Source organism: Anopheles arabiensis, chromosome 3 (genome assembly GCF_016920715.1).
Source record: "Anopheles arabiensis isolate DONGOLA chromosome 3, AaraD3, whole genome shotgun sequence".
NCBI classification, from domain to species: domain Eukaryota; kingdom Metazoa; phylum Arthropoda; class Insecta; order Diptera; family Culicidae; genus Anopheles; species Anopheles arabiensis.
Genome location: NC_053518.1, coordinates 95,211,282 through 95,235,776, shown reverse-complemented (window position 1 = coordinate 95,235,776; position 24,495 = coordinate 95,211,282). Strand labels below are relative to the sequence as shown.

Genomic DNA, 24,495 nt, shown 5'->3' with positions numbered 1-24,495 from the left:
AACGAGCAGATGTTCAGCACACATTTCCGAACTTTTACACGACCTCACAGAGAGACTGGAAAAAAGACAAGTAAGCAAGCAAGCAAAAAAATGTCAAATTCATTAAAGTCAGGATCGCGTGAATAATCGCGGATACAGCTCAATAGAAGTCATTTCTTTTCTGTACGGCTTGTGTCTTTCTTTCACACTTAATTCACTCCGAGCGGAACAGAGTATCCTTAAAAGGATCCTGAACTCATCTGCCACCCAAGTCCATGCTGATGGGTCTATTCATCGCGGATCCATGGCGGATTCGTTCGCCGTTCGAGAAATCAATTCGTTCCGAATTATCGCCGTGTCGGTCCGTAAGGCTCTTGCACTTCGTCTTCAGCCGCTCCTAGACACTTGGCCACCTTGGAAGATCGGGCGACGGGCGGAGCAGTTGCTCAAAAAACACTGCCAAAGCTATTCAGCTTCTTCTACCTGATCGGAGGAATCCGTTTCACTGTCAGTTTCCGGCCGCTCGCTGTTGGGCCATGTGGCCCGAGGAGGTCGAAAACGAGCTGGATGATTTTTTGTTCGTTTGCGTTTTCAACACTGTTTCTCTTTTCTCGTGGGATGAAGAGCAGCGGTATCAGTCAGTCGTCGATCAGTGTGGCAGTGTGTCGAAAAACGATATTCATCCCTTTGCAGTGCTGCTGCAGAGGTTTCGTTTGGGTCGAGAAAAAGGACTACGCATGCATGGGTCGTCCTGCTGTGTAAAAGCATGCTGCCGATGTGTCGATGTGCAGGCGAGCTGTGAAAAATGTAGGACACTTTCTAAGAAAGGGAACGGAAGGGAACGCCGCAGAGTGGCTCATTTGGAAACGACGTGTCAAGCGACACATCCACGCGGGAGTGTGGAGGAAGCGTGCGGCTGTGGACTGTGGACGTCCGATGAACTCCCTTTAAGGCGTCCCGTCGAGTCTCTTTATAGTTTATTTTCTATCCCTCGATTTGCTTCTTGAGGACGCTATAATCGAACAACTTAGAAGAAACACGACCGAATGAGGTTGTAAAAAATGGTTGGGTTTTTGGAAGGAAAATTTAGTTGCTAAGATGCGTTTTTTGGTCTGCACAGATGCGTCTGTGTTTAAGTCTGACTCGCTGAATCTAAGGATTGCGCGAAGGACTGGAGTCACAGTGAGAACTCGTTAAAGTTGTAGCAGACGATTGGACTCATAAAAAAAGGATCTCCTAGATCGTTCGGTAGATGCACCGATGCTGGTGCGTCTTGTATTACACCCCCGGGGAACGACTTTGGCCAGCACAGGACAATATAACCACCCTACCAGCGCCACACCTAATTCAGTCTGCACTGGTGGAGGTTAACAAACGCATAATGGTTTGAATTTTTGCGACGAAATTCAGCGCCCAAACCGTCAACGGAACGTCCGCTCGTCGGCATCATTCACTGTGTTGGCTGTCCCCGAAAGGCGCAAAATTAATGAAGTGTGAATCGAAGACGGTACGGTTGCGTTACGCTTGTGCGCTGGTAGCTGGAGTTGTCGCACTCCTGCCGGGCATTTGGGAGATTGACTTCTCATGTAATTTACCACCATTTGCTACAGTTCCTTTCATTCCCTTCCCTGCTGCTGCTGTCGAATGATGGGTTGTGCGCCTCGACTCGTGTTACGCTGCAAGCTGCCTGGTTTGCTTCCGGGCAAAAACTCCAAGTCTCGGCATCGTCGGCCTCTGCAGGCATGCAGAGTGAGCTCGTGTTGTACCACCCGCTGGGTAAAGGGAAGTGACACTCAACCGAAATCGATCGACAATTGCTTCATGATTCTTTCACGCCGTTGGATGCAAAAAAAAAACCCCGAGCCTATCCCAGGGGAGTAACTTTAACTCAAAAACACACATTTTGGGCCCTAGTTTTTCGGTCGAGGCAAAGCTGCGAGATTACACTTTACGCATATGGTTGGCATGAATGGTGACGGGTTTTCATTACCATAACGTCAGTCAGATGGTAGTAGTTTTCCCAGTCATGAAGGAATTAACTTTTCAACACTCATGGTAAGCATTGAGAACAACGTAATCCAATTGATACGATTCACTTGCAAACTATGTCCGTACATTTACATAATAAACAAAGCGAATAGTCAGATGTGCCACAATTCAGACTCTATTATCGATATCATTTGATGGATTGTTTGATACAGCATGACGGCTGATGAAACTGCCGATTTCAATAGTGTTTTATTCACTCGCTTCTAGTCACTCTTTGACCTGCGAGATATCAATCATGGTCAATATAGCCGCTAATCAGTCCTCATGCAGTGGACTGATTTTGCTGGTGGTGGTGGGAATTATGCCGAATTGGATCACTTCGGAATCATTTTACCCCGATACCGTTGCTGAATCGCACTTTGACTAGGATTCGGGGAACCGCGTCCAGTCCAGAGGCGATCCGATGTGTGGCGTATTTGCGGTAAGTAAATCCATTGAACGATTCAAATATATTCTATGGACAGACAACCTCTATACCACATTACCGGCCCCGTTCGAAAAATGCTGAAGTCATGCCAAACCGATCAGCATGCGGATGGCTGACGGTGGGGAGCCGGCCCGTGTAATGAAGCAGAAACGAAACGTCCATGATTGGGATGTGTGTAGGTCTGTTTCGGAACGAGAAATCAATCCACCGAAGAAGGTATCACCACACTCCTCACCAGACCAGACCAAGAACCAAGCCCATAAGAACCAATTCTGAGGCTTTCCTGCCTTCGCAAGCCTATTTGAATGGTGGATTACTTTTGATTCGCTTCTCGTTCGTGATCCGTAGTCGGCGAGCCCCGCGTTCGACCGCCCGGTACGGCTGGTCTATCGTAAAAATGATGTTCAGCATCATTTAAATCGTAAACATTATGCAGCATGTTAATAAATCATATTTTCAACCCCCTCGGCCCATCTCCGGCGTGCGCGAGCTATTCGCTACAATTGGATTATATGTAAATCGAGCCTGTTACGGTGAAGATTCTCCCTCGCCGCTTGTTCTTCTGCCTGCCTGCTTGCCACCGCGGATGTGTAAGGGTTTGACGCGCAATTTAGACACTCGGAGCGAATCCTACTAAATCACAGTAATGCTGTCTGGTCTAGTTACTGCGTGTCTGTGTCTGTTGGGGCGCACTCGTACGCGTATGCTTATGGGTAAGCTACCGTTTACTGTGCCACAAAATGGACCTATTAAACGGAACGACCCAGCATAACCCTTTCTATCCCCCCTCTGGACCGGAACCGGTATCACCCAGGGTGCACTGAACCACTCCAATCTCGAGCTATTCCATCTATTGGCAAGGGGCAGGCGACGAACGGGCAAAACATAAAGCGCGAAAATAAAAATCATACCGAAACCTCTTTGCGCTACGAATCGACCCAACTACGAGACTGGAACGAGTGTGTTTGGGAGGGAGCGTTGTTTCGAGAGACGGGCATGGATTTGAATGTTGTTGAAAGCGCGAATTTGCAATGCCTGCTGCCGTAACATAAAAACAACATCCGTCATGGTTGCACACAGCACTCGCACTCGACTCGGGTTGTGATTTGCCCAGTTCTACCAGCCTGTGCGGAGTGGGGGCGTAGATGGATCATAAAAATAATAAAACTGACATTGAAATGAATTTTTATAGTTAATAAATCAATCAATTTTATAAATAATTCAGCGCCACTAGCAGCCCATCGGTGAGTGACTGTTGAGTTGTTGTTTTTGTTGTTTCGGGATAATGGTGCGTCTCTTCCTCTCTCTCTCTCTTACCATTTTATCATGCGCATCAGCTGCGAAGATACGTGAGGAATGGAATGGAATGGGAGGCAGTGAATGAATTTTGTGCCATTTTTTGAAAGCTGATAAGGCAGGATAACACCTTTTGCTTCGCTTTTTCTTACGGCAACTGGGTGTTCCAGCGTCGCCGGATGCAAGGACAGCGGACTCCTTCGTTTCGGCCGTCAGATCAGATAACAGGTACGTGACGTGGCAACAGACCGGTGCCTCCGGACACCGGCGGACGGACTGGGTGCAGTGAAATGTAATTTAATTTGTTAGAATACTTCATCGCAGCTCGCAGGAAGCCACCGCGAAAAGGGTTGACCAATGAGTTTCAGTTCGTTTCATTTTTTTTCACGCCGGCGCCTTTTTTCGGCGCCCCGCGGGACAGCATATTTTATGAAAGTGTGGTGCGGTAACACTCCGGTGGGTTTATTTTTTGTTGATGCTGCTTCAGTTTGTCGTCCTAGCGACAGCGGTCTGTGCGTCTTTTCTTTCTACAGCATTCGTTTGGCTCTACGGGGCCCGATTTGCCAACGGATTCTGTCGCACATTCCTCTGACAGGAGCAGTGGCAGCCTGTCCGTTGTTTTTCTATCTCTCTGTCTTGCATTCATGTCCCTTAATGGTCAGCAATGCGAAAGAAGAGTGAAGATTAAATTGTAAGGCTTGCACAGCGACACAGGGTGGGAGTGGCATGCCTGTTTGAGGGCACGCTTTCCCCCCAGGGGCTCCCAGCGCGAAGTGGATGTTGCTTGCCTGGGCACGATTTGCCGGTTAGTGGGCTCTCGAGGACTAGCGACGCGTTAATGCTCCCGCGACTGCATGCGCCGAAGGGGGTTGACTAATAAAACGTCATGTCGTAAAATGGCCAGCACATCCTGCAGCACAGCATCGTTTCATCAACACGACAAAACACGGCTTTCGGAGCACTCGGTGACAGTTTGCGCTTAATAGTGGCAGCGGACAAGGAAGCGGCGGCGAGTGAGAAAATTTATGGATTTTTCGCTTCTACTGTGGCGGTCAGTAGGTCCTGCGCTTGTGCTGTGCCCCGTCAGATGGATCACTCGCGTAACTCGGTTAGGTAAAGTGGAACAAATGCTCATCTGCATTAGGGAAAGGGTTTCTTCTGACAGACTGGCAAAGGGAACTAATCGGTTTTTAAGACTAATTTGCTAGCTTTATCATGACATGTGTTTAACAGAACAAGGCGAGCGTATTGTTCTTTGCCAAATAATCGCCCCCTTTCATCGGGTGAGCCTGTACATCATTAATCAATCGAGTAAAAAGGGGTCAGACCGGTAGTAAATAAAATGGGAGCTCCAGCTCCCGGGCCTGCACGATTGTCTCTAGACATGTAGCTACCGACAGCTGACTTTTCAATTATCGAATTTTCTGCCCCGTGGTCAGAGTGAAATGCCAACAAAATGAGAACTAAAATATTTTTATTGCATTTTTTCGTCCCAAGCCTGTCCCGTCCCGTTTAGCTTTTGCTCCCCGCGCTGCCGGATGATTGAGCGGAGCGTTTGGAAACGGACGTTCTGCTAGCGAAAGCGAACGTCGATGAAAAGCTTCGTTCACGCTTTACTGATTTAGCTGTCGACGATGTTTGACTTGGCCCTGCAAACTTCTGGCGAACCGGTCCTCATGCATCCTTCTGCCCGCGAATGGCATTTCGATCCATCATCCGGTTTTAGTGACCGGCGGGCCTGGTTACGCCAACGGGGTAGCAAAGTGAGCTCGTGTTTATTTTGGCAGTTGCTCAAATCACTCGTTAAAATCAATAGGTTTATTCGTTCATTCCTTTAGTTTAGTTAGTGAAACGAAATCGAACGGTGGGGGATGTAGTCTGCAGTGGTCATGTGAAACCAGCGGGAGATTGGGTGGTGGGATGCAACGCTACGGCAGGATAGGACAAAATGCACATAGCAACGCCGCTGGCACGGAATGCTGTTCCGATGCTGTTCCGTTTGCCTGTATGGTCGGAGTGTGTGCATTTGAACATTTCCTATTTTACGTGCAGCTTCCGCTGCAGCTTCACCATTCGCGATATTTTTATAGGGCTGGCGGTATTTGAGTTTCGCTTCGTTTTGTTTTACTTTCTGTACATAAAAATAACGTTGCTCAACAAAATGAAAGCGTTCCTTCGGCTGAAAGCTTTTAATTGAAGCTTGTTCAACGAAGGGGTTTAATTTGTAAATAGATTTTAATGGAGCTGGTCATTTAAAGCCTTCTTTAAATCCCTTTCCCAGTTAAAAAGGGCTGATAGGGCACCGCGTGCATCCTAATCGTGCTGTGTAAATTGATTCCATAAATTATTTACTTTTGACAGCAATGCACGATTGAAACTCTGTACTGTGTGAGAGATGAAAGCGGTCCTTTGCCACCCGTGGGCAATGCCGCACTACTGACACACGGTGATCCCGCGGAAAGCTAATAAATCGCCGGAAGAAAATATATTAGCCATCGGATAGTGAAAAAGTGCATGACTCGAAACCGGCAGCAAAATTTCGGTGCACATCCGTGGGCTCAAAAATGGCCCACCATCGAATGTTGTCCAAGCGGAAATGGCATCTGACCGAGGTTGACCAGCAATATATTCGTTTTCGCCAAAGCGCCCAAACAGTCGGGCGTTGTTTGTCGTTTGGCATCGAACACACAGGGCCGATCAATGGGCCAGGTTGCATAGAAGGGTGGCAAAAGGTGCAAGCCCGCGAACAGAGCATTCTTTGCCAGCTTCTGTTCACCTCCCTGCGACACAGTGGACACGAGGATAAATACACGTCAACAAACAATTGAAACTCAGCGGATGGCGTTTTTGCACCGGACCGGACTTTGCCTCTGGTTGTCTTCGAACCGACATCGCCCTTCTCTCTCTCCCTCTCAACCCTCTCTCTCTCTCTCTCTCTCTCTCTCTCTCTCTCTCTCTCTCTGCACCTATATCACAAGTAAGGGTTTGTTTTGCGATATTATTAGTTTTTGTTTCCGCCCGAATGAAGATATCGACCTGGAAAACATGAAACACTGCCACTGCTGCTGCTGCTGCTGCTGCTGTTAAAGTGTGTCGCTTTTGCGTACACGTATCGACTGTTTCCAAGCCAAACGAGTATCGAGAACACTGGAGGAAAGGAAACCCCCATCTTGCTGCCAATACCTACACTGTCCTCCCAGCGAACTCCGCTTGACCGTGCGGAATAGTTGCGAATTAAATTTGCACAATTCACAATCATTTGACGAACCGTTCGACTGTGTGCGCAGTGGGTTCCTGCTATGATTGCTGCAAGGACTAGGCCAGCTAGGAAAGGAACTAGCTCTTCCACTGACTATCATGTTGCAGCATGCCAGCGGCTACCGGACCGTTTGCAACGTTTGTTGCAAAACACTCGAACGAACTTTATTGGTCGTTTTTGTTTGGGAGTTTTTCAGGATGCGGCGGACGCAGGGTAGTTTAATTGAATCAAAGTGGTTGATTAATTATTACTAACTAAATGAACTCGGCCACCCGCCCGGGTGCCACGCATACACCACTCGAAGGGGGATAGTATGATGCGGTTGGATTTATGAAGGGAAAAGTTGTAACACAAATTGTGTTTTAGACAAGAATGTGATTAGGAAAACATGCAAAGGAGAAATGGTAACATCACACAGATGGATAATAGTTTTGTAATTTAGCTAAATGCAGCGTTTGCCAGAAAAGTGTGCTTAAAAATGTATGAGAACCTAGTGCTTTCTGTTCGTTTCTCCTTTTGATCAAATCCCTTTAGCTACTTAAATCTCTTCAGCAAACCCGGGACATATCATTGGTTTAAGCACTGATGAAAAGAATGACCCTTCCTTAAAGTGGATACTGCAATGTAGAACGCTTCTTGCGCTAAATAGTGATAATAACTTATTCTCTGTTACCATCCCTACCCGTGTCCGTGTTCAAAAAGGTTTCAGTATAATCCACTTCATTTATTGCAGTTGAATGCTGAGGAACTGAACTGAAAGGAGGCCTCTCATCATTAACGGATTTAATATTCCCTGTCAGGCCACTCGGCGGCGGTGGGAGTATCTCCCGTTCTTTTTTTTCTGCAAAATTCTTTCTCGCTGCATCACACGGCGCTAAACTCTGCCGGCAATCAGTGGAATTAAATCCTTGTCCTCGTAGCTCCTGCATCGCTGCTTTTGCTTCCTTTCACCCAGAATACCCCACCCCCTCCCCCCTATCCTGCGGTTCCAGACTCCAGGGTGACTTATTTTCTCCTTGCCGTGGCCGATGATGCTGCGAGCGGCTTGATCTCATTCTACATTAACGTTGCCGACCTGTCTCTGTGTGTATGTGTGTGTGTGTGTGAGTGACTTTTTTTCCGTCCACTGGCCCGCCACATCCTGTGCCACAGAGATTGACCGTACGAACGTATCTGTGTGCTTGATCCGTGCCTGTGCGCCCCAATGAGGAGGGGTCATTTGCGGCCAACTATTGCATCCATCGCCATCCACTCGGGTCGTCATGCGGAAGCGCAGAAAGTTGGATCGCTTTATTTATTAGGTCGACCGGCGCAATTTATAGGACAGGCAGATTAACGGAAAATCATGTCAACAGAGCACGCGGCCAACGGCTATCTCTATCTAGCTTTCTCTCTCCATCTATCTCTCTCTCTCTCTCTCTCTATCGCACTTTCCTTCTGAAAGGAAAATGTAGGATATGTGATGGAGACGGGAGCGAGCTTGTGCATAAAGTATATCAAATATTTGCACTATCACTTTTTTCTCGCACTCCACTACCGTCGGCTTAAAGCGAAACCTTTGACAGTCGCTAGGAACTACGGCGATGGGGCTGCATCCTCGCGCGAGCACGATACGGCCCGGTGACGTTATTTATCTTTGCTATTTTTCCTTCTTTCAAGTCGCCCGATGCACATAGGCGATGCTGCTATCATGCTGCAGCAGCTTTCGACTGATCTCGAGGAATGTCCTGCTCGTTGATGCTGCTACGTTACGGCCGATGGCGGGAAGAACTATCCCGGGCTTAGAGAGCTGTGTAGTCGTTTGAGCGTGTCAGCATGTTGCCGCTAGGGGTCGTATCATGCCGGCAGGATTCGCTATGCATTAGAGTGTCGGAGCAAATCTTGTTATGAATTGGGTTAAATTATGTGAATGAAGTGTGGAATCGATCCGGAACAAGGACGAGAGTGCTTATTATCGATGCTTACCATATATAGCTGCTCTGTTCGATTCTGAACTTATGTAAACATACATTTGCGTTTATTAATTTTATGGATAAGGGGAAACTTTGGATCAATTTTATCATCACTCCCCCTTTCTTTCCGATCTCTCTCTCTCTCTCTTTCTCGATTTTCGTTGTTTGAAGGACGATCAAGCAAATTGCCAAGTGCCAAAACTAAGCCAATTGAACGCAAAACAAAATTTGCAAAATATCTCGCTTCATTTCCGCTGGGACTTGGCCCGGGAGTCGGGGTGGTTGAGCGCACTGATTGTGCGAAAAATGTTTTTCCATTCCCATCGCGAATCACGCCAATCGGCGACAGCATGGCGAACGGTGGTATGCCGCTGTTCAAGGAGCTACTTACTTACACCTCAGACGCCCCATTGGTGCACGCTCAATAAGCTTACTTTGACGACCGCGAAAAGCGACACATTCCGTGGATCAGGTTTGGCGAGAGTTTGCTGAGCCGCGCGGATCGAAATCGATTTATCGTCAAAGTCAACAAAAACAACCGCACCGTCGACGGTGCCTGTGTGAGTCAAAAGTTGTGCTGGCTGTGCCTGGCTGTGCATTGTGTGTGTTTGTGTGTTTTCGAGTGGGGAAGGGCGGATGGAAATCTTTCACTCCCATCGTGCACAAAGCGTTAGCGATGCCTCATTTTTCGGATTTTCTTTCTGCGGCAGTATTCAATCTTTCATCGAGACCTCTCGAATCGCTCGAATCTTGTGGGCGATGCATAAGATGACGACACCTTGCAGGTCGCGCGTCAAGGCTGCCGGGGGAGCGTAAGCAATGAATCGGAACGCGTGCGACAGTGCGCTATTCGGCGCCGGCATTGGGCGGTCACGATGGGTGAAAATTGAATCTGAATTGACAGAGTTTTTATGTCGCTTTTTTTTTTTCTTCTCCTTCGTTTGTGGCTGAATTTGTGGTGATGCTGTAGATTAGCTATTTCTACCTCTTGTTACATTTGAGCGCTCGAGCGGCATGATGCTGGCAGAATAATTCCACCACCAAACGTGCGTGTGTCGCGTTTTTCTGCATTTTTCCCGACACGTAAAAAAGAGCAACCTTCAGCTTTCCCTGTATCTCATTTCCTAGATTTCGCAAGAATGTGTTGTAGCATAGTTGGAGTTTGAATTGCTGCGTAATTTCCCGCAGTGACGGCCGAGGGGTGTCCGTGTGGATTTGTGCACGGATTTCGCGGATTCAATTTATGGGACGCTATTTAGAGATTGAAATTTATGTTGATGTTTATTAAATTCAAACCCGGCTTTCCTTCGTTAGACGAGAGCGGTGCAAACCGATATCGATCGATCGCTTCAATCGATCGTCGCTCGTGCGTACTTTTGCGCAAAGAGTGTTGCAGTGGCAGAGGTATCTCTCTTAAGCGCAACAAAATTCAGACGAACGTTGTAAGCGAATCTGGGTGGTGTGAAGAATTCGATTGGATTAGACCGTGCTATAATTGTATTTGCAGCGCGTTGCAGCATGCACGGTGGATAAAAAAGGAGGAAAACACATGTACCACTCGCCGCTGGAAAGTTCCATTCAGTGCCGTCGCTCAGTGTTGTTTGGTTAGAAAATAGAGGCAAAACACAACTCTACCACTACGACTGTGGGCGATAAACGGAATCGGGCTAACCTTCAGCGCAGGCACAAATCAGCATAAATCAAATATTAATTTTTATCGATAAATCGCAATCAAATAATAACAGTCGGTGTTCGGTTGGTGTTTGCGGCACATTGGATTTGCGCCGAGTTTAGCTAGCAGTAGGGTGAGGGACACTGGAGTGCGCACACAAGCAGAGAGTGCGAACACATTAACGGAGGGTCCGCCCGGAGGGAACGTGTCGGATGCTGTCCTGCCTATTATGACACCCCTCGATGGCGCGCTTGGTGCGGTGTGTGCGGAATGGCGATCGCATTGATTGGCACTAATTATGTGTCCGGTATGGGCAGGGACCGAGTTTTTGCATCTGGGTGGTGCAGTCCACGTGTGCCGAGCTGGTAATGACAGTTGTTCAAACAAGAGCGGTTGTCAGACGGGTCACAGACCGATGGCGGGCCGGTGCGCGAGGAAGCGGGCGAAAGTGATTGAGAGCTTGTAAATTGTTTGTGCAACGGTGCACAAAAACTGTTCTAGGCGTCATGTGACGAGGGACATGGGAACGGGCGATGCGTTTTGCTATGATTGAGGCAGGAGTCTTTTTTTGCTCTCCGCTTGCTTGACTTGCTATTGAAAACTCATCATCATCGGCGAAGCGGGAGTGTAATGTGTATGCATCATGCTGCCTGACAAAGGGTGTGACATTATTCTGACCATCGTTAATCAATATGTTGACTGCACTTGTGCACGGTGCAGTGCGCTGAGTACTGCGGAGTACACGAAATCATGGAACGGAAGCGAAATTTAATGTTACTTTTTTGCACCACATCACACGCTTATCGGTACGGGCCTTTCATTCCCTTTAAGATGGTCCGGCTAATTAGCCATTTTACAGCATTGCGTGACCTTCTCAAACCCCACACTAATGACTATTGGTGGAAAATTAAGGCCGAAAGCCACACGGTGCCATTCGGTGCCCTTGCCCACTCCGCCAGCTCTACGATGTGAAATTTCCTGACATTTCCTTTTTTGTTTCCTCCTCTGCCTGATTTGCTGACCATCTGGTGCGTTGACCCTCGGTGCTATCTCGCTGCTATTATTCGCTGCCCCGACACACACACACCAACACGGTCCGGGCTGGCGGTACATATTTATCTTACCGCTGACGCCGAAAAGAGCCGCAGTTGAGAGGAAATTTTTATCTCATACGGCAACTGGAGTGCCATTAAGTTGTCATCCCGCTGCAAAGCATAAATTCCCTACCAGCAGCGGCGGCAGCCTGGACTGTGTGCTAGTGCTAGTGGACGCAGTTTTCCAAGTGCGCCATTGCAATGGTGGTCTGCAGGGTCACACACACACTGTGTGCCATGGCATGCAGACGGCAGGTCGCGGTGGCAAAAATTTATCGCAAGTTTGGGAAATCCGAGAGTCATCCACAACCACCAGCAGCCAGCCCCTCGTTGCGTCACCAATTGCTTCCCGCACACTCCGACACGATACCGATCCGATGATTTCGCTGGCCTGAGCTCGGTGAAAGTTTTATCGCCACAATGAATTTTCATTTGGTTTGAATATTGATTTTGCCTTGAATTTCGGGCGACACGCTGAACGGGCGGCGGAACGTGCCATGACGGAAGGATGAAAATAATGTTGAAAAGGAATGAATGAGCCGAACCAGAAGAGAAGAAAAAAATCGAAGCAAGCTCAAAAGCTTCTTCTTAATTCGCTTGGAAAATTATCCTCCACCATTTGCTCCCGCAAAGGGGGAAGGGCAGGCAGAAAAGTTCACAATTTTCTCAACAGGAGCAGCAGTTTGCTCGATTTTGCTTTTTTATCGCTCGGTGCTTTGCGGCGGGAGTAAAGTTTCGAATCGTATCATTTCGAGTTGAAAAGAGATGAAACGGTCTCATGATGACGATGGTGATGATGGTGGTGGTGGTGGTTCGCAATGAGAAGTGTGGGTCGTACGCGACCTGATCGCCTTGATCGTCTCTCGCGTGCCCGAAGCAAATGATACAAATAAGGATGGCTTCAATAAAGAGCCCATGATAATAATAATAACAATAATAATTTTTGGCATCTTTATAATTTTATCAAACTTTTGCTCGCTGCTGGTTGCGCTCGGCCGTAGTGTCTTGTAGCGAAACGGTAAAGGTAAAGTTTGGCCCTTTTCCCCCATACGTCTTCGCGTACGAGTGTGCGACATTCAGTTCACATACGCAAGGGCGTGTGATGCGCAAAAGTGCAGGGTGGAAAGTTGGACCGAGTCAAACAGGGACAGAGAGAGAGAGATACATAAAAGAACAGGGCAGCAAGCGAGAAAGACTTTTGACTTTTTGACGGCACCGAGTCGAAGCCAGCGACAGGCACAAACCGTCAAAAGTGCTGTGTATGTGTGTGTGTGTGTGAGAGAGAGAGAGAGAAAGAGAGATAGGAAGAGAGAGTGAGAGAGTAGAACAGGGAAAGCAAACGGGACGAGTTGGATGGGATTCTTATCAGCGGCACGTTGTCAAAGATACGAATTTTCCAGACACCGCCACTGGGTGGTTCGCGTTTCTAGAGGGTGTGTGCGCTTGCAAGCGAGGAAGAGGAACGCGGAGTGGGAGAGTGGCAAGTGCGGTGATGCTGCGAGTGTCGGAAAAGTGAGATAACTTTCCCAAGCATCGGCGTCCAATGTGTAGGCGGCGCATGCTGGGTAGCCGGGAGCGTGGCGTCACCCCGGCTGGTCGTTGTTTGAAAACATGCTGACTAACAATAATAACACTCGAGATGAGATGAAATGTTTGGCCTGCTCGCTAGTATTTTGCCAACCACTGCCACATACCTTCACACACAAAGGCACAGCGTACAAACACGCAAAAATGGTTCGTTTCATGTGACAGCGCGTGTGGGGGCAATTCGGAGAAAAGAGAGAAGGCCGGAGCAAGCGAGGGTACTGCCTGTGCAAGATCGTACACGAAACTCTGGCAATTTGTTCGGAAGTTTACTAACAAACTGCCAGTGCACATATTTTCGGTAAAACAAGCCGTCGTTGGTCAGGAGTTGCCCGTGCCGAGGGCCGTGGACCGTACCGTACCCAGAAAGAAATGAACATTCCACAGCACTTCATTTCCGTGGGCCAATAGGGACGTAGTAGTTGAGCTGGTGCTGAGTCGTTGGGATCGCGTTTGCACTACCATTTGCGAGTGGAAATAATGCAAACTGTCGGTACAAACTAGTGTCTGTGTACAAAGTGCATTTCGAACGGTTTGCCTTGGTGGTGGAATTGTATGTGCCAAGTGTACAGTAAGTTACACAAACTCAGGATATCTTTAAAATTTCTTCTGAAATCATTGCCCCCGAACGTCCTCGGTACCGCGGAACGAGAGCGGCACATTTGCAGCAGCGATATTTGCACTCATGAATATGATGTGTAAAACTTGAGGCAATAATTTCTAAGCATATTAGACCCTCTAATTGTGCGACAGTGCACGACCCGTTGCCGAAAACTTTTCCTGCCCTGAAAGTAGACAGTTTTTCGGATGTTGTGGCTTTTGCATAACATGCTGCACGTTTGGCGGCGCAGCAACTGTGGGCCCACCGTTGAGGTGAGTTCTTGCATGCCTTCTGCTCCCTTCGACGCGGTCGCCCTCCACCACGGTTTGTTTGTTGTGCAGAAGAGCAAATTTTATGACATCCTAAGGTGTCGTTGAGTGTACTAAGTTTGTTGGTTTGGCTACCAAAACCTCCGGCGAGGCTCTCCGGCAGCTCTCTGGCAACGGTGGCTCCTAATTCGGTTAGGCTATTAGTCCACGCCCGTCCCGCTCAGTACGCCGAGCAGAGGGAAGCGGGAAAAGCTACACACTGCCAAGCATGGCGGGAAACGTGCAGTGGGCACGTGTGGGCGCGTGAAGAGCTGTGTGTGGGTGTGTGTGTGTCTTAATTGGAACACTTTTGACTCAACATCAATGACGTGTCTGAAATTCTAATATCTGCTGGGAGACGGAAAACTTTCGACATTAAAATATTCAGCCACTGCTCTCGAGAGCCTAGCGAGAAATGCCTGGGACATTGGCAGTATGTGTGTGTGTGCATGCGTGTACGTGTGTGTATTTTGCTACTGCCAACGCCAGGAGACGCGCCTTCGTTTGACGAGGGTTTTTTTTTTGGTTTTCGGCGGAATGTCGGCATGGAGTCAGTATATTTGCGAAGAATTTCGCCTGTCGGTTGCTCCATGCGGCTCGCTCACTCTCTCGCACCGTTGTTTTTTTTACTTTCTCTCTGTTGATTCTGGCAGCGAAGAAGCCGAGCATGACACAATTTCTGACACGCCGTGCCATGCCCAAGCGCGCGCGGTGGAAGCGCATCAATGCCAGCATTATGCTAAACACGCTAAGCTGGTTATGCAATCGCTTGTACGCCGACCGACCGGCAAGTGGCGCGTTGCTCTCGGGTAAGAACGTTGCGAGCGTTCGTAAACAACGGCCAGCATACGGCCTCGGCAGTCCCCGTCGTTTATGCTGCCTCTGCCACACACTGTTGCTGGCAGTGTGTGTGTGTGTGTGTGTTGTCAGCAATCAAATGTCATGTTTTCACCACCACACTGACAGGCGCTGTGGTGAGCATGTGAGCAGTGAGCAATGAACATAAAATTCACCACTGGAGAGCATGAGGGTGAGCAGCAGTGTCTTTCACAGTACGGGGCAGGGATCGTCAACTTTCCAGCGGGCTCATCAGGCAGCACTTTAATTTAGCACAAGAACGGTTTGTAGCAAATTACGTTGCCTAGCCTACTGTGGTGTTAAATATAAAAATGCACGATTCTCCTCTTTTAAGCAAAGGAAACCATCGATACGCAGTAGCGTTTAAAGATGTATGTAATTGTGCGCGCACTCAACCCTTTTGCAAAGTTGAGATAAAAAAAAACATAGAACCCAAAAATAATCAACCTCATCAAATAGCTGCTTTAATTTGAAAGCACCGAGGAGAAGCTCCCTCCGATAAGAACGTCACGGAAGCCAAGAAGTAAGCGCAAAAGTCGGGTGGCGTTGGTTTTTCTCCGTTGTTTGCTTGCTCGTTCGCTCGTTCGGCCGTACGGTCGTTCGTTTTATGGGCGCATACACACAGAGAGTGAAGAGGGTTCGGTTGGACTAAATGTAGGACAAACAAGTACAACACCGCCTCGACTGCTGCTGGAATTGGTTTTCGTGCCATCAGACATAGCCGCACGCTATACCGGTTGCTTCGCAGCGCTGTCTTCGTTCGTTCATCCTTTGCGTCCAACCCCCAACCGACCCCTTGGGCTCCACGGCAAGCGTGGAAAGCGTGCTAGCACCGACGCCTGCGTGACTTCTCTGGCAAATGCTTACGTCGTTCTCAGTACACCCTAGCCACCCTTTCCCTCAGTGTGATTACTCGCTTTCGTTGTCTTTCGTGCCCTTTCCCCCAAAAGCCCCCCCCCCCCCCAAGCAAGCATTCCTCCTCCGGGACGACGGTCTGTGTCCTGCGAACGGCCTTCGCCAATACCCATATAAGCCCATCAGCGAGCGAGGAGCCAGCGAGAATAGGTCGGTTGGAAAACAATAAACATAATGAAATATTCGGTCAACTTTCCTTTTTCGATGGGAAGGGTTCGCCGGTCAGCAGCGAGGGAAAGGCGTAAGCGGGCACGTTTCGGTTTGGGAAAATCGTTTTCCCTCTGTTCTGCATCCCGGACTGCGTGGGTTCGAGCAAGGGCACCAAGGACAGTAAGGGCACGCAACGCGAGATCGGTCGGGGCAATAGAACTCCCCTCCACCCTCCTCAACCCCATTGTTCTTCCTCGCCGCAGCTAGTACAACGATGTCACCCACAACTAAGCGCGCTGGCCCTGTACTGGATGGAGCTCAAGCGCATAACTCGCTTGGTGGCGTATTTCGGTGAAATTATTTTTCACTGTCCATAAATTCCTACACTTCCGGCACACCAACGCGTACGTGTGTGGGTGTGGGTGTGGGCGAGACTGAGCGGTTCTGTTTCTCCTGTTTTTCTCTGCGGAAAAGCCCGAGCCGAGAGAGCGAGGCAGACGACTTCGATGTGAATTCGCCAAGTTTTTGGAGTGGTTAGTAGTAAATCATGCCACATTGCAACTTTTAGCCAGCTAGTCAGCTTGGGGGAGCATGCAACGAGCGTGGACGTGACGGAGGTGGATGGATAAACTTTTATGCTCCACAAAGCGCTCCAGAACGGCTGCGGCTACAAATTCCATTCCATCGATTCTTCTCATTGCAATCTCCCTTTCTTCCGTTTGCACTCCCGGGTGCAGATGCATGCGCGTCGTCTGCCAGCCCCTGCTAACTATGCCAGATCCGGTAAAGTGGTTCACAAATAAGCATATGCAATTTAGGGTGCATTACTGGTTGCAGCTGCTTACATCGTATCGTACCGGGGCGGTGGGTTGGTAAAGCGGCTTACGAAATTCTACAGCACACCCCGCAGGCACTACTCCGGCTGTGGTTTGTCTTTCGACTGTTGGGTCTAGGTTGGGAGCATCATGAACATTTGGGGAAATTTGTAAGTTAAATTTACTGAAGCACAAGCTCAAATGCAAGTGCTGGAAGTTCGCAGGCGGCAGCCGCTTGGACCATTCGGTAAACCCTACAACCCAAGCCGGTAGAAGAATCCGTTCCCGTTCCATCCCGCCCTACTAGCAGCGCTATCATATTTCGGTTTCGGCACTTGGTGCACTGATAATGCTTTTGGGAAATCTTTAACGAAGTCTCGAATTATTTTACCCCATTTTTCGTAGGAACTTTAATTAAGGACCCAATTAACACGCACCACACTTGGTTGGTGTAATCAGTAGTTTTTAACCGTGCGTCCTTCGGTTCTAGCACATCCACACGCCAGCGAAGTGGGTCGTGTGTGGGCTATCACCATTGGCCTTACTTAATTACATCGGGGTATTAATATTTTAAAGTGCCTATGATTGCTTTAACACCTGTACCAGTGGGCCTGTGTACTGTGAATCGCAGTCAGCATTGCCGTATTCAACGCCGCTATAAACCCGGCTATTAAAGGCTGATTTCCCGGCGAAACCTCGAGGGCGTCGTCCCGTGTTCCCGGGTTTGTTTGACAAGTCCTACCGAGACCTGTCGGGTTGCGGTCCGCATAGTATCGCAATTCGTGGCCCCGTACCACCGATTACAAACCAACCCATGCCTTGCGGGCGGCATTCAGCGGCAAGCGAGTTGATGAGAATTCCATGAAGCCTTCCGTTGCCGCAAAATATTGCCGATGTCAACAATCGACAAACTTTAATCGATGTCGTTCGCTCTCAAACACCGCCCGGTATCAAGTTTCCCATACGCCTTCGGGAGTGGGAGCTGCGGAAACTTTTCCGCACGATGAATCGTTAGGCAAAGAAGGGAGGCTTGCTGTCGGTTTGCTCGCAGCACAAACCACAGAACGTGGAAAACGATTGTATAGTTGTCGGTTGGTTTCCACCCACTGCAATTCGTGCTGGTGCGGCTCTGCTCCAACGCAGATCTGGTCTTGGATAATTAACTTAATTACAGGTAGGGAAATTAATTAAATGGAAAGTGTAGTTTTCACATCAATGTTAAGTTGATAACGATGCAAAGACATTCTCTCTTGCTGGCTTGAGATGGGCTCGTCGATACGTGATGAATGTAAGTGTGGAGAAGCGAAAGATCACTTGCCACGGGATTTCTAAGCATTCTGGTTCAATCCAGCATGATTTGGTTTTAAAAACATAAATAAAACTGTTTGTGAAATTCAGAGAAAAAAGCTCTTTTATTTTATATTCTTTTCCAAGATTTAATATTTTCCCTTCTTGACCGGTGTAATTTATACATCCGTACCATGAAGGAGCAAAAGCATGTAAAAAACCCCTGCGAGAGAATGAAAGTGTCTCCCAGTGTCCCCGAGATGGAGTTGATTTATGATTAATGTTGGCCAAATTTTGCATTCCAACACGGTACGGGCACTTAAGGAGCCTTTTCGGATGCCGACTATCCTTACCTCGGAACTGGTTCACTAAACAACCCAGCATCGTCACGCCGCCGATGTAACAGGAGACAAATAAATTTGACTTATCGTTCTTTGATTATGAGTTATTGTCATTACCGTAGCGAAGCGAAAGATGCGAAAAGAGAAGACATCAAACAGGAACGACAACGGCAAGGCCGATGGGCGGAAGAGTCGGGACAATGTTTTTAAGAATGAGCAAAATGATTCGCCCACCCCAGGGGCTCCTTCTATGCCGGTGGCAGAAGCTTCACGTCAAAAGCTCCAATTTCGTCAGCCGAAGGGATGGTTTCGGATTTCAGTTTCTTTTGTTTTGTCATCCCCATTTTTTTGTAGCCGAAGCCTCCCAATGGAAAAGACCCGCAACGGTCACGGATTTTCGCAGAAGATGGAACGTAACGGTGCGGCGCCGCGCATCGCACACAAAAATTGTCGTTGTTGTCGTTTGGAATCAAAAATTTATCGTTTAATTGCTTTAACATTGATTGAATGTACGCGCCGGCACAAGGAGAGAGCTGCGCGTGTCGTGGAGATGGTGGAAAATAAATTGATTTTCCCACCGCCAACACTGCCCCACTCGCTTCGCGATACCTTGCGAATGTTTTATTGCGCTTTCCGGACGACAAACGAGGCTGTGGTCATTAATTTTTAAAACGGAACATTTTCCAACATGTCCCGCACGGCGCGATGGCGAATGTGGTGAGGGCGCGGACAGTTGCCCGCTCGGGCAGGAGATATAAACGGTACATGACAGTGTGATTTCGTGAAATTTTACAAAATATTTTACATGCAAAATTAATACGAACCATTTTGACAGTTTACGCGGGGTCGAGAGAATGGGAGAATTCGGCCACAGTTGCAACATGCTGCGCGCCATAAAGGGCACAAAAGATAGGATAGCGCATCTACCGGTGGTGGGTGGGGAAGCCATAGCGGAGGAGGGGACTGGAGCACGCTAGGTTCGTGATTGTTACCGAGCTTTGTGCTGGGCAGTGCAGAAGTGCATTTAAGCGTCTATGTATTGTTTTTGCAAGCGTCGCTCCATTTGTGTGTTGTTCACTATCTAGAGCCCGCCGGCACGGAGAGGGGGGACAGGGCGGGCAGTCATGTAGATTGGCCCGCGGGTCCGCAGCGTTGCTTTTATTTCTTTGGCACCAGCACATTTTTTGTGTTGTTGCACGCTCCCGTTTCGTTTGCACTGTTTTATCAGTGAATTTTTATTTCATTTTCCGCGGTCATTATCCAATGCAATGTGTGCTGTGTGTGTGTGTGAGCGCGCGCGACCGGGTAGCTAGAGGTTGAGGTCACGCGAACGGGGATAGCGGCGTCCCTTGTGCACGCCTGGGAAGAGATGAATGCTGGCCAACGTGAGCCAGTTTGTTGCTTTCGCTGTTCGGTGGTGTGTTTTGCAGCGTTTCATTTAACACTGAGTTTCAATTTTATTCGCATTCTGTACAGCATCCCAAGGCAGGGGACACAGGAGCCAACTCGGCGGTCCGGTGCCGGTCCTCTTTTGCACATTTAAAATTGAACGTAATGCAAATGAATTTGGCGTTTGGCGGTGTTGGCAACATACCCGTGCCCGGGATTGTTGGGCTGGCGCGAATGGAGCGAAAACGAAAAAAAAAGTGCATCACGTGTAGCTGGGAACACAATGGAGTTAAACATAAATTAAATAAAATGCCCGAACAGGCACAAGCAAAGATAGTGGTGAATAATGGAATATGACGCGGGCGAGCCGATGGCGTACTGGGGGGCGCACGGGCTAAAATAGTGAAACATGCTGATGCGAAAGCAAACATCGACGCGCAATGCAATCTCATAAGTAACCTTATCATGCTTTCTTTGTGCGCTATGGTCCAAAAATGTGCAATCCACCGATAAATGAATGTGCGAGGCGCGGCGAATGCCTTTCAAAGACCGTCCCGGCGTGCGGCATCAATCAGGTTGCGGCGGTGTGCATTAAATCTGTTTCGGGATGGGTTCACCTTTCAGCGTTTATGGAGTGAGAATTGATCTATGAATTTAATGAACGAAAGCGCGTGCCCGGGGATTCCGCTAACCGTATCACCATATCAAAGGGATTCCAGCGAATTGCTGAAGCCGTTCTGCTGATGCCGTAGCTGCATCGTCGTCGTCACGCCGGCAATCGAGAAGTGCTCTCGATTATGATTCCTCATGAGCTGGCAGGAGCGAGGAAAGAGAAAACCGCTCCTTCTCGTGAAGCAATAAGCGATTGATAGTAATGTCTTCATTAAATCACCTACTCATCGGTTATGGCACTCTGGTTATCTGGCAATGGCATTAGGGACTGCCACACTCAAGACGAGAGGGCTCAAGAGAGGACTCGAGCGAAACGAGACGCGCGTCGGAATCGTCGGATGAAAATGGAATCGTCCAAAAATAAATTCCACGCGCTAGGTGAACGCTGCCGCATGCCGAAGGTAAACGCTGGCAGAAGGTAATTTATGCAAATTGCAGATAAATATGATATTTTCGAACACATTTCGAGGAAATGTACAATTTTTTGTTGCTGCACATGGGACGGGGTTTTCTCAAAACGCGGCACACCATTCGTACGCACGCGTCCGGCGAAGCGCCAGCGCCTGGTCGAGAAAGAAGTACAACATACGGGGTAGCAACAAAAAATGGTCCAAATTATGATTATGAAAGAATTCTCTGTGACACACCGCAAGCACACGCCCGCTCACGCTCGCTAGTGTGACACGATTCCATCCGCTGCAAATGATGCATGAGCTGGAGGAGGTTCTCGGGCAAGTAATGGGCACCACCGCTAGCACGAGGTCGGAAAATGGTAAAGCATTCCTGGTGATAAATGGCAGCAAATAACGATAAAACACCAACAAGCGTGTCGTTGCCGTATCGTGCCAGACACCCGGGCAGGACAGCGACAGTATCGCAAGGAGGCGAAATCATGCGTGTGCTCATTACGCTTAATGGCAACGACAAACGTCCGTGGCGCTGTGCATGATCGTGCAATCTTTGACCGCTTGATTATGCTTTTAATGATGGCACTGCAGTGCTGCTCTCGTGTGGGGGGAAAAAAACATACACACTGACTGTTACCTTTTTGTGACGTAATCTTCGCCTACTTGTCCCGGTTCGGTTTCCGTTTCCGATAAACTGATAATCCGCACTCCGCGCTCTGATTAATTGCCATAACCTTCCGCAGCACGAAAGGGTTGGGCAATCGGAGTGGCCAGTAAATTTACATGCTCATTCAGTTGCGGGTCAGTAACCATAATGGAGTTTGTTTGCTTTTTTCGTTTGCTCTCTTTAGCACACACAAACACACACACACACACACACATACGTTCACTTTGTCTAACACCACGATCTGCTTCCAGTTGATTGAGCTTAACAAGGTTAGAATGAAGCTATGCGGGTAGCTGTCGGTTATTAAATTAGTTACAGCAACGGTGATCCCCGGGACCCTTGAACGGCAACCGAAATGTGTGTTGGTTGAGCTAGGGTGTCAAAATCTCATCTTTAAGAGTGCAAATTTCCTCCAATCATGGCCACAAACGATGGGCCGCTGGCAGTGGTAGTGCGGTTTGAAAATCGTCCCCATAATGTATGACTCCGAGGGGTAAAGGGTCCTAGGGTTTTGTCCCGTCCCGTCCCGTCCAGCTCGGAGTTGCCGAACGAAAACAAAACTAAATCCCAAGTGATTGACACTTTACGTGATCGCTCGGGTCGGGGACCACTTTCGGGGCAGTTTGCTTTCCCTCTCACTGTTGCTGGTGGTGCTGGTGGATTCTACACTGCTCATAAATGGATGATTTAACGTCCACAAAGCGATACGGCAAACTCAAACCGTTCTCGGGCATTATGTTCTGGTTTGACGCAAAAACAAAACTTAACAGGAGGATGAAGGAGGAAGGAGTGGCAGCAACAACAGATAGACAGAAAAAAACTCCCCGTGATGTTCTATTAAGCTTTCCAATCTGTTAGATGAAGTTTTTTCCTGCTTGATGCCACACTGGGAGAATCTTTCGACGACATGACGCAAGGTGGGCGGACGAAGGTTTGTACAGAATGGCTGATTGATTTGGGGTATTTGAGTGTCAATCACCGGGAGGACCCTTTTTCCACGAGAATTTGTTCGGAGTAATGTGGAGAAAGTTTTTACAATCTAGCCGAAGGTTGCGCACCATGACTCAACCGTGGTATGTCGGTGCGAGTTTTCGGGCGTTTCCCACATGTTTTGTGATAATCGTTCAAATTAAATCGCATATGTGTTGGGTAGAGCTCCTTTCCACACCATGTGTTTCGATAGAAATTCAAACCAAAAATTTAAAATATTCATAGGATGAGTAGATTTTTTTTTGCAGTAGCTAAAACTAGGAAGTGGAAATGAATTATGCAAAAAGTGATTGATTCTCTCGACCCTCTCGTGCTGTTAGCAATGTATAATAGATCGATCAAATTCAAAAGCCTCTTCAATAATGCGACACGAACGGTCTAGCTACGCCTCACAACAGGTCATACTGACTGGCTGCTGTGCTAAAGCTTTCAAAAAAGGACATTCAAGCTCGTCTATCTACCGCCACACACGTTCCGACTCGGGACGGCCGGATTGTATTGAATCGTTTTCGGCGACCAATTGAATCGAGCCAGCAAGGGCTCTTTGGGGAGCAAATGCCCGTACTCCCTAACAATCGTGTCACGCAACAACGTACCGCCGGTGTGACCCAGACCGACACCGGTGGGGAATGGGAATGGCTAGCTGGGGCTGGGTCGGGCTGGGTCTCCCTTTATGATTATGATGATGTTTATTATGGCCGGGGGGCAAATTGTTTGTGATGCGTAAAATTTGAGCGTCATCGGCGTGTGGGTCAACGCGTTTCTAGACACGTTTTTGTTTTTCCCTCCCCGCCTGATCGCAAACAACGTTCGCGGTCCGGTGTACGCGACGCGGCTTGACTGCAGTGAGTTGGTCGTATTTATTTTACTCATCAAACATTACGACCACCCCTAGACCCCCCTAGAGAGGCCGTAGAGGACAATGTCAAAGTTGCCGACTGAAAATCAATTGATTGCAATGGTCCACCGGGTCGGCCGTACCAGATGCGACGAAAGCGACGGATCGCTCGTCATTTCAGGGCGAGTCGGCGAATTACATCGATTTGAGGTTATGTTTTCCGCATGATGATGAGGATGGCAAGGAGCATCCGGAAATCCGGGTGCTGAGTGCGCTGTGCAGCTGGTCAGTTTGCGAATGCGATTGGACAATTAATGTAATTTTAATGAGATTTTGATTTAAGTGCACTTTATCGGTGCAAAAGCGGACACACACCCGTCGCTTATTTCGGTTTCGATCTGATCCGGATTCGGGCGACGCAAACAGAGTGCAGGGGGCCGGATTATGGGCACCAGGTATGCAACCTGGGTGATGAATTGTCCGCCGATACGCCGGGACAATCGGGTGGTGAGCTGATTAAGAATTTTAAATTACACTCGCTTCGCGACTATCGTCCTATCGCCGGTGCCCCGGTGGTACGGCGAATGCATCGAACCGAACGGTCATCGGTCTGGTGTGACCAAGCGACAGGATAAGCCGTGCTTCCCTGTTCCGCGGTCGTATGCGTTGCAGGTGGATTAATTCGAGATGCTCACGTGTAACGTTCATTTTACAAATGATTGCGGCGTGGAACAGCGCCGAATGTGGTCTCTTTATGCGGATGGTGTGTCACCGTTCACTGGAATGAATGCAAATTTCCATTCGATGCTGGGATATTTCTGCTGTTTTTTTCCTCTCCATCGCCTCATCACCGATCGCGACGGAAGGAACCCTTTTGCAAAATAGGAAAGCAGCAAAAGCAAACGGAGGGAAGAGACAGAGAGCAAACTCAAACGGAAATCATTT

The 24,495-nt window shown here is 48.5% G+C and overlaps 1 protein-coding gene across 1 annotated transcript in view; it reads left to right on the top strand.

Moving 5' to 3' along the window:
* Window positions 1-24,495, top strand: part of LOC120901874 (toll-like receptor 6) — a 47,083-nt gene that overhangs the window by 13,954 nt on the left and 8,634 nt on the right. The window lies entirely within an intron of this gene.